The sequence below is a fragment of the Enoplosus armatus genome, chromosome 5, assembly GCF_043641665.1.
Source record: "Enoplosus armatus isolate fEnoArm2 chromosome 5, fEnoArm2.hap1, whole genome shotgun sequence".
Lineage (NCBI taxonomy): Eukaryota > Metazoa > Chordata > Actinopteri > Centrarchiformes > Enoplosidae > Enoplosus > Enoplosus armatus.
The window spans coordinates 3,028,771-3,041,617 of record NC_092184.1 but is presented as its reverse complement, the minus strand read 5'-3'; positions in this window follow the sequence as shown (position 1 = coordinate 3,041,617).

Below are 12,847 nucleotides of genomic sequence, written 5' to 3'. Positions count from 1 at the left end.
CAGGGTGCAGGCACATGGAGCTGCATGCTGGAGCAGCGGGGGTCCTTGGCACGGAAAAGGTTTAGGAGCTCCTGGTCCAAACTGGTACTGACCTCGTGGACAGAGCAGCCAGTTGTGGTTTTTGTCATCTCTGTTCCCTCAGCCTGAGAGTGAAGGAGGTGAAAAAATCATTACTTTTTTTTTGTTGTTTGTTAAATCAAACAAAAATAAGTTAGTGTTCAGGGAATCTAGATCATCTTATACTTAAGGCTAACACCTTAACCATGAGAGATAGTGTGACCGCATTGACGATCTCATTGTTACGCCACAGCCTCAGCAACCTGTATGTGTGCTGTTATGTGCTGTATTATGTCACGGGGGCGTGCTCTGTGTGGCACTGTGAGTTACGCATGGAATACTTAACTGCCGGTATTGTTCACGAAAAGGTGAAAAGCTGTGAAAGAACCCAAAACAACTGTATGAAGATAGATTTTCTACATTCTTAGATCCTGGATATTCTAACACTGTCATTGTGAGTGATTCCTTCTAGTCCAGTTTACAAGATTATTGAAGCATATTTCGACATCGTGTGTAGCATAGCAACAGAACTGCATAAAAACAATAGCTAAGCCCCCTTTACACGGCGGGATCTTGCTTGTCTCACTGTGCGACACGAGTCTCATGAAATCTTGATCAATCGGTGTCAGACTGTACAACATGCGATGAATGTTTGGAACCAGGCGGCAGGCAAAGTCAGGGTGCTTTCCTCAGACGATGAAAACTGGTTCGAGGGACGTGGAACGTCACCCCCTCTGGTGGGGAAGGAGCTGGAGTCGGCGTGGAGGCGAAGCAGTACCAACTAGATGTACCTGGACTCCTACAACTTATAGATAGGGACTGGACTCAGAGTTGCAAAACTTTGAGAACTTCACCACACATCGGCCCACACATGTTTATTTACTAGAAACAACACTTACTTTTGCCCTATTAGTCATGGTAAAAGTTGTTTTTATGGCCAAATCAAACAGTGTAAAGGGCAATGTTGCAGTATCAGACATGACTTGACTGTGAACTGAGTCAAGTTTATGTGTATCGCCCAGTGTCACGTGTCTCAATAGGCTTCACACGCACAGCGTGATTTAACCAAGTAGGACATGTTCCTGGGTCAACATCTCACTTTGCGTTTCTGGACCAACATTGCGATCAACCAATCACAGCCCCCTGACATCACAGGTGAACTGCTGCTCCTCCTGTGCGTCTTTCAAAATGTCTTTGTGCTTCTTCAGAGGAAAGTAGTACAACTCAACAAAATCCTCAACTGCTTTACGTCTTTAATATTTCATCTTTATAGTCTAGTACCTACCTAGAGCTGTAGCTATATTAGATGGCAAACTATGTAGCCAGTAAGCTTGCCAATGAGCTAGATTGTATACAAAGGCGCGATGAAATGCACACGTAAGTCATTCCCTCCGACCAGAATCTATATCTCTCATATAAAACACCACCAGGGAAAGAACAGACGCCAACACACCGTGGAAGAGTTCAAGATGCAGGGCCTTCCAGAAAGATTTTCTGCCATAAAGCCTGACCAAGTAGTTTTGGTGCCTAAACCTAACCAAACTTGGACTGCTTCACAACGTTAAACCCCGACTTAGAAAGGCCGTCTAAAAAACGACTTGTTTAGGTTTAGGAAGATGTTCATTTACGTTCTAACTTAAGCATCTCCATTTCCGTATCCTTTTAGACCTCACACACACACACACACACACACACACACACACATACACATGGACTGAGCTGGCATCCTTAAACCAATGACTACAAATACCAAGTTACTGATCCTTCTGTAACATCACAACAGACCGGATAGGCCCTTTTCACAGCAGATCATTTTGATGCGTAAATGATGAAATGAATGATGGCTCACTTGAACGCAACGCAGCCATTGTTGAAGTGATCAGTAACGCCGTTTGCTTTTTCCTGCTATGACAAGTCAAAATGTCTGCTGTTAAAAGTAAAGTGGGAGGAAGTAGGTCGGTAAAAAGGTTCATAATTCTCTAAGTCTGCAACGAGCCATCAAGTCTGCAGATATAAATGTGAGTGAGTCATTAAAGAGTTCATCCACTAAAATCCTTCATCAGGTTCTCACGGAGGCTCTGTTTTCACTCTGCTTTTCCTTATTCAACCCCCTGTTTCTGATTCTCTCCCTGTCGCGTTTTGTCCTGCTGCGCCCTCAGGTGGTTGAGGACTGCTACGACATCCTGATGGGGTCCAGCTTCTCCAAACGGGGGCCATAATTGATTGACTTGTTGTGTATATAATTAAGGAATAAAGATGAGTATCTCACTCCTATATGAATTCAAAGAGTGCTATCTGACTAATGCTTGAAACTACGGAAATGACTTTAAAGTGGAAAAGAGTTTGAGACAATGTGGCCCTCTCGTCCCGAAAGTACAATGATTCATTTTAAATTTATTCATAGATTTTATTTGACCCCCCCCCCCCCCCCCCCCTCAGGAAAAATTCAACCCATTTGCACACTATGTAACAATAATAAAGAGGGAGCCTATCTACATATAATGTGGGACTGCCCTGATATTTAGTATAGTATTTTTGGTCTAGCGTAGCACATGTGCTATCTGATGTAACTGGAACTAGTATTCCCAGATTACCTAATGTTTCACTTCTACATGATGATTCAGTTATTGATGTCACGAAATCTCAGAGAAGGCTTCTACTTTTAGGTCTGACAGCTGCCACAAAAGTTGTTAGTATTAAGGTGAAAGCCTCCCCATAAACTCCAAATGGATTCTGTCATTATTAGACACCATCTCGCTGGAACTACCTGTAGCTCGAACCAACGGTGCGGAGGGAAATACAACTGACACTGCAGAAAGTAAAATTCAATGATATAAACCAGACTGTGAGATAATGTCTGTGACACATTGTTTTTCTGACATTTATGACTGATTTACGTGTATGCATGTATATATGTATATATGTGTGTATGTGTATATACAGGTATAGGTATATGTATACTTTATTTATTTACTTCCTTTGTTTTTCCTCATTGGATGAAGAGTTGCACTTTTTTTTTTTTTTAACATAATAGCATCCCACCGGTCACAATAGTGACCGTAAAAAAATGTTTCATTTCTAAGGCTATAAAAATGTTACCGAATGATCTATCAATGCATTTCCAGCAAATATTGAAAGAAGAAAGGGTCTCAATGAAATATGTGCGGTGTCACATGTTTACTGTAAATTGTCACATGACCAGAGCTGTTTACTTCCTGTTTGCGCCAAGAGAAGAGGATGGCAGCCACAAAGCTCCCAAAGAAAAGGTTAGTAAAGGTATGTTAACATAAAGATAGGACATAGATTTTTGGTACATATCATGTTTAAGGTGTCTAGTATTGATGTATGCATTTGCAATTACTCAACTTTGTTCAATGTGGTCATAGAACTCACAAACATGTCACCGGCATCAATAGTGACCGGTGGGATAACCCATTGTATCTACATGCTAATACACATAGGCTACCTGTTCTACCTAACTTTCTGCTGCTACCTACCTTTCTACCTAACTTTACACACACAGACACACACAGACACACAAACACACACGCACACACACTGATACTGATGTATCCACCCACCCTGAGAGAGATCACAGTTGAAATGTCCAACCTCTACTCCACCCAGACCATGGGAAAGCAACTGAATGTGAGTATGGATGAGCTCCTCACCTTCTATGGGACCCTAATCACAAGTGGATACAGCTCTGTCCCAAGAAGACACATGTACTGGTCAGTCGACAACGATGTACACAATGAGACCATTTCAGATGCAATGCGGAGAAACCGCTTCGATGAAATAATGGCCTCAGTTCATGTGGTTGACAACACAAAGATCACTGATGACCCATTTTTTAAGGTTGGACCCATCTTCTCTGAGCTCAACCAGTCATACAAAGTCATGCCATTTCAGGAATGGCTGTCAGTGGATGAGAGCATGATCCCATACTACGGCCGACATGGATGTAAACAATTCATCGAAGGCAAACCAATTCGCTTTGGTTACAAGGTATGGAGCCTCGCCTCATCCAGTGGATACATGTACCACATGGAGCCATATTGTGGATCGCACACCCTCCTCCCAGAGACAGGGTTGGGTCAGGGACCCAGTGTTATCATCGGTCTGGCAGAGCAAGCTCAGGTGCCTCAAGGTTGCAAGTTCATCCATGACAACCTCTTTACCACTCTTTCACTCATGGATGAGATGACAAAAAGAGGATATGGGAGCTCTGGAACCATGAGGCAGAATCGCCTGTTTGATGTCCCATTCACACCATTGAATGCCTTCATGAAGTTACCCCGGGGAACCTCTGAGGTTCTGTGCCAAGGAGAGAAGCTGTTGGTCCGTTGGAAAGACAATAACATTGTCACAGTGGCAACAAACATGGTGGAAAAATACACTGAGACCTCTGTCAAGAGATGGAACAGGCATCGACGTGCCTTTGACAACATCCAACAACCAAAAAGCATCAGTCAATACAATGAGCACATGGGTGGTGTAGACCTTCACGACCCACAAACACACACACATACACACACAAACACACACACAAACTGCATAGGTCAAATAGGCCTATATTCAGTCTGTCCAATGGTTGATACAACACATTATCCCACCGGTCACAACTGTGACCGATCATAAAACACACTTTTTCACACTCTTTTCCATGAAAATTTCTAAAAATTATGATTGATTGTTTCAAAGGGCTACTAATGACACATGATTTGGATATTTTTGTGTCTGGGAAAAATTTGGGAATAAATGGGTTAAAATACAAATTAAAAAACAAATTGAAGACTTTCAGACACATATTCAAATAGAAAGTTTTTAGTCTGTGTAATTTTTGGAGACACATTAAAACAGACCACCATTAATATAGACACCCCACAATATAAAGACTGTATTATATATTATTGTACCACTGCTGATACAGTAACATTTGCTTTCATCATTACTGTTGTCACAAAGTGTTGTTCTTTTCTTTAAGGAGAGGGTACGTTCAGTACACGGGTATGATGGAAATGGATGGTGCGCTTCCATGCGGGCAGTAATGCCACTCCTGCAAATAAGCAGTAAAGCTGAAAACTCCCTGTGATAATAAACTTGACAGGACAGAAAGAAACATTTTAATAATCCAGAGGAAATGGTGTTAAATAACGTCCCGACTGCTCTAATGGAGCTGGACTCCTGAGGATGGCTGCTGCTCCAGATTGTTTTTCACACCTGGAATCAGTGTGTAACAGCACACCTGTCTGATACGTAGAAAGCAGTGAAAGGCCTCACTGAACTTGTTGCCTGCCACGTGTCAGGCCTTTTGCAGGGTGATCAGATGAAACTTTAGATCAGTCATTCTCAAACATGGGGCCGCGGCCCACCCTTGAGCGCCATCTACTGGGCCGCGAAAAACCTTCAGTTCTGCGCCTGTGGGCCCGCAATGCAGCTTCCCACCACTTGGTGACAGTGAGGCGTCATTCAGTTGTTGAACACGCTCCAATAAGCAGCAGCAGAAGAAGCCAGCTGCAAACTTTTGGCTGACGGTATGGAAAAGTTTTTAAAACGAAAAAATGAAGATGAAAGTGATGCCGGCGAAGGTTTTGCGCAAGTACAACCCTGACTTTATTAAGTTCGGCTTTGTGAACGGAGGTAGCGAGGCAGAATATTTTTGGCAACTTGATTTGTTAAAATTGCTCGCCTGTTCAGTGTTGTTTTATGTGCAGGTTTACATGAACCCTAACCCTACATGATATAAAGAAATGTCTTTGAGATGATCACAGCGTGTCATATCATTTATTTTACAAGGTTTTAGCTTGTTAAACTGTAAGTGGACTTTTTATTTTTAGTTATTGAATACAAATCAAACCAAGACTCGGATCAATTGAAATGAAAGTGTTAATATTTAAATGGGCCCCGGGCCACTTTGTACTGAGAAAATTGGGCCCAGAGGTCAAAAAGGTTGAGAACCCCTGCTTTAGATCACAGAGGAGAGATGTGACTGTAAAAACAGACGTGTACAAAATGGACACGGATGACTCCACGGTTGCCGTGTTTCGTCTCCAGGTGCATCATTTAGAGGAGATCATCATTTCAACACAAATTAAAACCTCAGACGGTCAAGAAAGGTTTTTCCACATCTTTCACTCGACGATTTCAGCCAAATTAGCGCTTCTACTGAGGACTTCTTGCATCCCGACAAGGACTAAAGCCTCCCAGAGACGGACGGAAGCCACTCAACAGACTTCCATCATGGAAAATGGTGATATTTGAACACTTTGAAAGTCTGAGGAATTTACCATGGAGACTTTCAGAGCCCTTAAAAGTTCACTGATGTTTTGCTAGCAGGCTCTGACATGAACTCTCACTGTGTCATGTGAAAATCCGGATTAAACAATTGCAGGAAAAAGCATCAGCCATGCATGCACGTTATAAGCCTAAACAATGTGGGAGATAATCAGTTCAGCAGCACTGAAGTACTTTCTGACATGACAAAGGCCTTAAGGTGAGTCCTGCTTTATTACCTGACCTTGAGGCCCTGAAGAGGACCCGCCCCCCCCCCTGTCAAAATCTAGTTTTAACCCTTTAACACCGAGTGTGTCGTAGGAGACACGTTTGCGCAAGCGCACTTTGGATTACCGTAATTACGTCACGGTTTGCGCTGTCGGACAAATTCCAACGGTTTCTGAAAGCTGAGACGTTGCGCTTTACAGCCAATATGATGTCATTACGGTAATTTCACTCGCGCCTCTCAGTCAAAATAAGCAAGAAAGTCCAGGCGGTCATTAAACCTGGAATTTTTCCGATAGCGCAAACCGTGACGTAATTATGGTAAGTCCGTCATTATGTTGCATATTCCTAAATTAACATATTTATTCAGGTTACCACAGTGTATCTGGAGCCTGATAGAATTAATAAAAACTGTACACACCGGGGGTTAGTAGGGGCCCAGCCGCTCATTTTGCTTCCTGTCAGGTTAATCTGGCATTGTTTATGGGGACATTTTAGCAAACAACAAAAGGATTGGGCCATTTACGCTGGTGAAATGTGACGTCATTTTCTAAGGGAAGGTCAAACCTTTTGCAGGAAGTTGTGAAATTCACATCCTTGTCCTTGTGAAGCCTAACGTGTGTGTAGAATCTCAGCACGCCGGGCAGAGAGTGCGTGGAAAGCCTGGACCCTACAGCAAGTGTCCATGCTGCAGGGACGACCAGGTCAGACATTTGATTTTTTTATATTTTAGGAAAAAAAAAGTTTATGTGCCAAATGCCTGACAATGGGAACCTCAAGAACTAGAGAATTACAACATGGAAAACACATGGCAGACTATATTAAGTTTTGGTCATAGTCTCGGCCTACTGTACAGGCCTGTTGCACTGCTTATTGGACTCATTTACATTACAGTGAGTTTCCTGTCAAGGTATAAAACGGACAGAACCTGTGACGGGTCTTCTAATTTGACAAAGTAGTCCTCTGCAGTGCATCTGATGTAGATTTTCTCTTGTAAGATTATAAAAGTATGTTGTTAAGTAAGAAGCCTGACTGGAGCCTGACAGCCTCTTGTGTGGCGCTGACCTTCCCCAGGTGCTGGAAGCGGACTTCCGTGGCCCGTCCTTCCAAACCTCCTCTGGATCTTCTGCAGGTTTCCACTCCGCAGCCCTCCACCCCAGCTGTTGACATTCCAGCGTTGTTGGATTTGGTCCCAAAGCCTCAGTCCACCATCCTACATGCTGACCTGCCAGTCATATCCAATGCGGCCCCCAGCCCCCAGCCCTCCACTGCAACACGACGGTCCTGTGACGATCCACAACCGCTCAGTGGTGGAGTACCAGCAAATCCCCCATGAAGTGGTAGATGACATGCTTGTGTCAAACAACACGACTCTTTCAATCAGATATCTTTTTCATGTATCATTATGATTTCATATTTCAAATCAAGCAGAAGCTGTGGGAGAGACTGCTCCTGCCTGAAGCATTCACCAGCAACCTCCAGCTGCAGTCTCCACCTCCACTTTCTAGTAGACAGCTGCAGCCTTAAGTTACTGCCAAATATCAGCCTGCAAAAGGCCTGACATCAAGTCCATATGTGACCTCCACCTGCAGATTGTGGCAGACAGCTGAAGCCTGAACCTCCACCTACAGATTCTAACAGACAGCTGAATCTTGAACCTCCACCTGCAACCTCTGCCACCAACCTGTAGGCGCTGCCTCCACCTTCAGAATCTGGCAGAGAGCTTCAGCGCCAACCTCCAACTTCAGCCTCTGCCAGCACCCTGCAAAATTCCCTCCACCTGCAGATTGTAGAAGACAGCTGCTGTCTGAAGCTCAGCCTACAGCCTCTGCCAGACGCCTGCACCTCCACCTGCAGATTGTGGCAAACAGTTGACGCCTGACCCTCCACCTCCAGACCCAGCCAGCAACCTGCAGGCGCTCTCTCCCCCTGCACCTTCTGGCAGAAAGCTGAAGCCCAAACCTTCACCTGCAGATTCTGGAAGGCAGCTGCAGCAAAAATCTCCACCTACAGTCTCTACTAGCAACCTGCACCTCCGCCTCCATGCGCAGATTCTGGTCAACAGCAGCAGCTCAAACCTCCACCTACAGCCTCTGCTAGCAGCCTGCAGGCGACTCCTCCACCTGAAGATTTTTCCAGAAAGCTGCAGCATTAACCTTCACCTACAGCCAGCACCACCACCTGCAGATTGCTCCACCTACAGATCCTGCCAGCAACCTGCAGGCGCTGCATCCACCTGCAGATTCTATTACACAGTTGCTTTCTGAACCTCAACCTAAAGCCTGTGCCAGACACCTGCACCTCCACCTGCAAATTCTGGAAGACATCTACAGCCCAAACCTCCATCAAGGCCTCTGCCAGCAACCTATACCTTCGCCTCCACCAGTAGTTTTGCACTCAGCTTTATGTAACTTATCTTTCTCAGGCCATCCCCCCCTTAATGTTCACATTGAAAGGATCCCTCGTTACATCCTGCTCCTCCAGCCCCACCATAAGATTCTGCCAGACATCTGCAGCCAAAGCCTCCCAACTACTGCCTCTGTCAACAACCTGCATTGCCACCTCCACCTCAAGCTCCTGCCAGACATCTGCAGCCCAATCCTCCACCTACCACCTCCACCGACAGTCTCTACCTCAAGATTCTGGCAGACACCTGCAACCCAAACCTCCACCTGCAACCTCTGCCACCCTCCACCTATATCCTTTTCTAGCTAGCTTTGGATCTTTCCCTCGTTACATCCTTCTCCTCCAGCTCCACCATAAGATTCTGCCAGACACCGGCTGTAACGTCTTGTCCTGTTCGTTAGTTTGTCTTATTTTGTTCATGTTTTATGTTTTGTGTTGCATATTTCCTGTTTTATTTTGTAGTACTTCCCTCTCCTCTCGTTTCAGACACTTCACGTCCTGCCCTTGTGTGTTTCCCGCCTTCGTGATTATCTGCCCCACCCTGATTAGTTTCACCTGGTCCTCATTAGTCCATCATCTGTGTGTGTATTTAACCTGTGTTCTCCCCCCCTCCTTCTATGACAGTTTGTTTTTGTCCTTTGTGCAAGCGTTACAGCGATTTTCCTACTGTTCTTTGTATTTTTACTACCTGGTTCTGACTACGTCTTTGCCTATTCCCTCCTGGACTATGCGCATTGTTTTGACTGCTCTACCGTGTACCGAACCCTGCACTCTGTTTTCAGTAAAGACTGAGTTTTTATTTTTTACCTGCCTGAGTCTGAGTCGTGCTTTTGGTTCCAGATGCAGCTCCAACTCCCGCCTACGGACTTTGGCACCCCACTTCATGCAAGCTGCTGGCCCATGAAGAAGCAGAGACCATGCTCCGTATGGAAAACACAACCTTTCACATAACATGCATGTTTCTCTCCGAGTAGATTAATGGAGGCCTTAAGGATGTAGAGACGCTCTAAGACTTCAGTGCCTTGCATTTCCAGTCATGCTCCCTTAAAGATGCCAGTTAGCTTGCACTGTTTCTGTGTACTTGGCCTAAAAGTCTTTGCACCATTTCTCAATAAAGTCCATCAATCTATGCAGTCATCACATCAGTCATTTGAATCCACAAAATGGACACCTTGAAGAGGACCTATATTATGCTTTTCCTCATTTTCTGTCTCATACATGGTTTTACAATGTTGGATACTCCTATTAAGCGTTACCAAAATTGCGAAATAATGAGTAAACTGTATGTAAAAGTAACTGTGAGACAAAAGCTCAGTCTTCAGACTGCTCGGAACGCTCCCTTCGCTTTTCGTGTCTTACTTCCGTGAGACTTATTACAAAATGCATCCCGGATTTCCTCAGAATGGTCATCTGTTCAGTGGCACAGCAGTGACGGCACGTCCACGAAGGAGAAAAAAAAGCACGCCCATGAAGTAGAGTGGCGCGCTCGTCCGCCCGCTCAGTCTATCTGTCTGAGTTTACTACTACAGGTTGTTCAGCATGTCTCACAGAAAGAGCTTTTTCTGTTGTGAAGGATAGTAGGTAGGTAGTTTCTTGAGGGATAGATGGCTTTACTTGTTAAAGTAATCGTTAACTACTGCTAACTGCCGTTAGCTGGTTAGCTGTGCATTTAGCAGTCCTCTTAGCCATAGATATATATCTATATATCTACAGATATATATCTATATATCTATGCTGTTAGTTAGCTGACTCTAAACCCCCTCCTAAAGCTCCTGTGCTGGTGCTGTAAACACCAACACTCCCCTGGTGCTCAGCGCTAACTGAGCTAACGGCAGCTACAGTTAGCAGCAGTTACTTTGTAAAGCTTTCTGTCCATCAGCAAACTCCGTAAATCACCGAGAGTTGAGGCAGGGCAGCCGGAGGACATCAGGGGGAAAACCAGAAAACATTTTCCCCATGAAATGATCAAGTTTCACCAAAATCAGTGAATAAACTTGTGTGTTTTTGTACAGTAATCAGTGAGGCCCAGTCCCCAGAAACACTCAGCTCCAGCAGCATCTATCATTTCTCCAACCTACTTCTTGACGTCTCGTCTTTGGCTTTCATTCGTGAATGAACTTGTGTGCACCTGTGTGTTGATTGGGTTAGTGTATGTCTAATATTGTGAAATTGTGACTGTTTCCCTGGGTGGAAGTCTCCGGGTGCGTAGTCAGGCTATATCCTTGAATCTTAGAATAGAAGTTTGTTATAATTGGCGATGTTTCGAGCTATCATGTATTCTGATTGTATGTGTTCTGTATTTCTCCACTGAACTTATGATCTTGTTTTATACTTTTCTTGCATTTACTTTACCTGTGACCGAAATAAAGTTTACATCTGTGAACTGAACATTGCTCCAGTTTGTTCTTGGGCTTCCAACTAAAGAATCGGGTTAACAAGTTCCCGCCACATGTGTAAGCTGCATACTTTTTTAAACCCTGATGGTGAATTCATGGTCCACATATGCGCATGTGGAGTGCGCGTCATTAAGCCCATGGCATCAAAATCTCACTCCATCCCGGTACCCAAAGTTGGCAACCCTAAAATTGTCCCGCTTTTCACCACAACTAAAATAATTATTACAGCATTATACATGTTTCCAGCACTTACATAGATGTTTATCATGTTCAGTCCCACTCGTTATATTACCTGAAGACATAAAGTAACGCACGTCTGAATTGTCAATCAATCAAAGTGTAGTTGTCAAGGCTGTTGCTAGGCTAAGAATCACAGGCCAGCGTCATAGGCTGTGACAGAGCCTGTCAGCGTGCGAAAGGTTAGTTGTCATATTGACAACATACTGAACAATAATGTAAACTATGCTAAGCTCTCTGTAAAGCTGCAAACCCAATCAAATATGTTTCAAGTTGCTCAAGAGATGCTTTCATAATATTAGAAATGATAATGGAAGTGAACTAGCGTTTTCTTTTTGCTACACAGCCTCCTACACATTTCTCAAAGTTGGGAACACATGACCATATTTTTGAGGCGGTCATGTGACCTGACTTCACCACATTCACCACAGACATCAGGTTAAAAAGACGATCTTTGGCTCAGAGTGAGTCTCTGCTGGGACTGTGTGTTTGGACGGAGAAATATTATTTGAACACACGTTTTGAACGACCACTCGGACAACTTCTGTGATGACATATTGTTATAAACACATAATGAAACACAAATGCCAACACTGGAAGTGAAGGTCAATAATGAATTTTTCTTCAGTGGTTAGCATCAGCATGACGATGAGTATTTAGATGGCTGGCCAACCCTTTACTAAATCACCAAGAAAATACTTCATGTTTATGTTTCAGGATGAAAATAAAAAAGAATTTCAGTTATTCACATTTTCCAGTATTAATCAACACAAAATGCTGGAGGACATTACAAGTCAGAGGATGGTATATTTATTCATATAACACATACAGCCGTGGCCAAACGTTCTGAGAACGACACAAGTATTGTTTTTCACAAAGGTTGCTGCTTCAGTGTTTTGAGATCTTTTTGTCAGATGTTACTATGGTATACTGAAGTATATTTGCAGTGTTCCCCCCTTTTTTTTCAAGACCTCTGCAATTCGCCCTGGCATGCTGTCAATCAACTTCTGGGCCACATCCTGACTGATGGCAGCCCATTCTTGCATAATCAATTCAGTTCAGTTTGTCAGAATTTGTGGGTTTTTGTTTGTCCACCCGCCTCTTGAGGATTGACCACAAGTTCTCAATGGGATTAAGGTCTGGGGAGTTTCCTGGCCATGGACCCAAAGCTGTTCTTGGATGGTTGGGAGAAGTTGCTCTCGGAGGATGTCTTGGCACCATTCTTTACTTATGGCTGCGTTACCCCAGTC